Genomic DNA, 3,889 nt, shown 5'->3' on the forward strand with positions numbered 1-3,889 from the left:
AGAACACAAGCGCGATAAGACTCGCTTGTCCAATCACAGAGCAGTGTGGAGCGCGAAGGGGCGGGGCTTTGGCTTCTGCTGGAGCGGAGGTAGAAAAGAAATCAGGAAGTTATCCGATGCGTGCATGTGTTTTGGCCGGTTTTGACCTGGTTTTGACTCACCCCGCTAAATTGCTTATACCAAGAAATCATGAGGTATTGTAATTATACGGCCCAAGCTTGTTCCTGTTAAAAAAAAGCCAGATACTCGCCAAACACTAGACAAATAGGCCTATTCAGTAAATAGGCCTATATACTTTAGAAAACAAAACAGTAAATTATGTATTATTACAAATAACAAACCCTAGTAAGTATGCTTAATAGTATGACTGATTACTTATTTGTGTTATAACAGTGTTATAAGGGCACCTTAAAATAAATTGTAACTAAATATTGCTTTAGGTTGTGACCTGCCAGTTGAAAAACCCTGCCATAGATCATAGTTTGATGTGTGACTGAAATGAGGTGAAAGGTTATTCAATGGATTTATGACATAACCTTTTTTCGCAGCAACTTAACTCCTTCACTCATGAAAACTGCAAATTAATTCTCAAACAACCACACCACACAGTTTAGGACAGTCAGTAAATACACACCAGACCACAGTACAAGTGTAGACCCGTCACACAGAGGATGTCAACAGACAGACAGAAGATGTTGTCATTTCATTTAAAAAGATACCGTCTTCACTGCAAAATTACAAAATTATGTTTGCCATTGAAAGGAGTAAAAAGACACGTTTAATTGTGTAGCTACACCTCTGTGGCCAAGTTCACATTGTACCTCGCCCAAAACACGTTCTGTATCTTGTGTATAGACATGTCGGTACGAGCCCTCCCTCACAGCGGAATCTACAGTGAAGTGGTGTGATGTCTGTGCGTTCCCATGGCTCTGCCCCTGAGAGCACTGCAGTAGGACACACACCGGGACAGCTCTGTTCTTTACACTCTTAATAATCATCATTTTCCTTTTTGGGTTTTAAAAGCTGCTAATCTGACATAAAACAGCTGGGAAAAAAAGGCTGATTAAAAAAGCTGACAACTCCACATTTATTAAACACTGCAACGAATATTTATAATGACAGGATAAATCCATATTCAAAGTTTTATAATAACATAATTGCACCACATATACTGGGACATCTTCCATCAGAGTATGTTTAATGATCGACATTATAATTATACATAATTGCTACACATTAAAATGAAACTGGCACTTAGTATTTGCGGAGTGAAATCTACTTTGTGCGCGTGAACTTTCACAGAAGTAGGTGATCTGTGACTTTATTTGTCAAGCACTGTAAATACAAAAATTAAAGGTAGTGACCTGTGCAATTTTGAACTACGTTTCAAAATCTAGTTTGGTGCCTAGTGCCCATAGAAATAATTCTGTGCATTCTACTGCAGTGCGTCACTGTGGCTGTTGACCAATGCACAAAGCACCGTTTGCAGTGTCTTGTGCATGACAAAATGTTCTAAAAATGCAGCGCTCAAGTTATAAGAAGTTTAACTTTTAAAAACGTGTCTCTAGACCTTGGTGTTATGCCCTGTCTTATTGTTTTTAATTCATGCTTGTCATGTGCAACATGCTTCAACAGTCAAAAGACGTCCATATGTTTACACAGAAAAAGCCAATTGAAAAGCAGCACAGCGCAATGCAAATATGTTTATAACCCCTAAGAAGTATTGAATAAATATTTTCTTTTTAATTATTTGGAAGGTCTCCAATTTTAATTTCACTTAAAATCAACAATTGCTTTGTCTGCCGTTTTGGATATGTGTTGCTGGGCTTGTCACAAAGCATTCCGTTTCCATAAACTTCATAAACACCCTATGTCTGCTTGAAGGATGTCTGGGATTTTGACCTCACGACCTTGTCCTTGTTAGGAGTATGTGTGTCTGTAACAAATGAATTACTGCTTGAGGTTACTCTACAGAGGCCCGCGAGTTGCTGGGGTTTCAGTGGGGGGTTTATGAAAAGAGGTGGAGATTGAGAGGCAGGTGGCGGTGGTAGAGCCGACCAAAACAAAACAAAAAGCTTCTGTAGTGATTTAGTCCGGACAGGACAGGAAGGAGGGAACAATGCCCTGTTTTTGAGTTGCTGCTCTCCCTCCCTCTCCCTGCCCTCTTCTCTCATCTGCACATGACCAGGTCACCCAGTGTGCACTCACAATGTGCTGATCAAAGCCCTGGGTTTGATCTGGCAGGATCTTGTTGAGGCCACCAGGGATGCAGGAAAATTTAGGCTAAAGGTCACCCGAAACATCTTCAGAGCCAAAGTCATGTATCTATTTCTCCCTTGAATGAAATTCACCACCCTTCAGGGCTTTTACCTCTTTTTTCTTTTCCATCTGGCTGAAGGTTTCTGTTACGCCCTGATCTAAGAACGGTTTCTGCTACTAACGTTCGTATCCATATTTTAGTAAGCGAAAGAGCAAAAGTCTCAGATCAGTGCAAAAGGGCACATTTTTCCAGCACTAAAGAAAGGAGATGGACATGAGCCAACATGTAGCTCTTAGTAGCAGAGGAGAGAACAGGAATTTTAATGAACCTGCAAAAACCCGCCCAGCAGGTTGTCATCTTACAAATGCCACAGACCTCTCTAAAAAGACAGCAGAGGGAAGTGTAAAAGAAGCTTACCTGACCCTAAAAAACTGGCTTTGGGTGCTTTTTAAATCAGTTAGGAATAAGAACCTGAACTGCACATTCTCTCGATACTTGTAATTATTCAAATAACCATCATTTTTAATGTAACTAACGCCATTTGAACAGTTCACACTGACGCCACTGGAATGAACCAGTGCATCAGAAAAGAATACTAAAAGGGCATTTTCTCGACATGTGAGCTGAGCCAACCCCTGATGACACATTAACCCGTGAACTTGACGACAAACCCTTTGTTATCTCAAAACCAGAGTTGCTACAAAATTTCCAATAGAAACCTACAGAGGGGACAAAATATAGGCATTCAAAGTTAGGTCTCAGATTATTTAATGACCACGGACTATCTGGGTGGCGCCAGCATGGTGATGTAGTTTGTTTAGGGAAATCCATAACACATTGACTTTCATTTCTCCACATACATATTCATTAACTGGTCACAGGAAAGTTTACAGGCACTCAATGACTGCAAGCATTGATACGATCATGAGTCTGCTACTTTCCTTTCTCGGTAAGGCTGTGAGGCGGTTAGGATCTTATGTTTCCTTTCTGTCCCCCAAGTGAATATATGTTCTATTTTCTGTTCATGACTGGTCCTCCTGTGACAGGGGTTGCGGTACGTAGGTCCCCTTTCCCGTCATGTGTTGCTTGGTCAACAAACACATATGGGGTCTGCTTGTCAGCCTGGTGGTGTGGTTTAAGGGGAACCTCCATGGCCAACTTTATCCCTTTTCTATTAAAAAACAAACTAAACTAAAAAGAATTTCTGAAATATAATTTCCTTCCAAACAATGTTCTGTCATCCTTAGAGATAAGGTTGCATTTACCTGTCTGGGCTTCCGTGGAATAGAATCGACAGATCCAGTGCTGGTTCAGGGACTAATATGTTTCCTGCTTTAGATATCTGAGGATCCGAATATCCCCTTGGACCCCCGAGGGATGCTGAGACATGAGCTGCTTTTCAGATCCACAACAGACTCTAACAAGCACTCTCTGACAGAGGCAGTGGAATTGGGTATGAAGACAAGACTGAAAACCAGCTAACAACAAATAAATAATGGACACAGAAGACAAAACCAGATAGCAGAAGATGTGAAAGAGATGGCTTAGGTGGAGAAAAATATATTTTTTGGGGTTTGGGGGTGGTGAAGCAAAGAATCTCATATTTCCTGGAAGGGAAACGGATTCATG

This window comes from Carassius gibelio, chromosome A18 (genome assembly GCF_023724105.1).
Source record: "Carassius gibelio isolate Cgi1373 ecotype wild population from Czech Republic chromosome A18, carGib1.2-hapl.c, whole genome shotgun sequence".
Classification (NCBI taxonomy): domain Eukaryota; kingdom Metazoa; phylum Chordata; class Actinopteri; order Cypriniformes; family Cyprinidae; genus Carassius; species Carassius gibelio.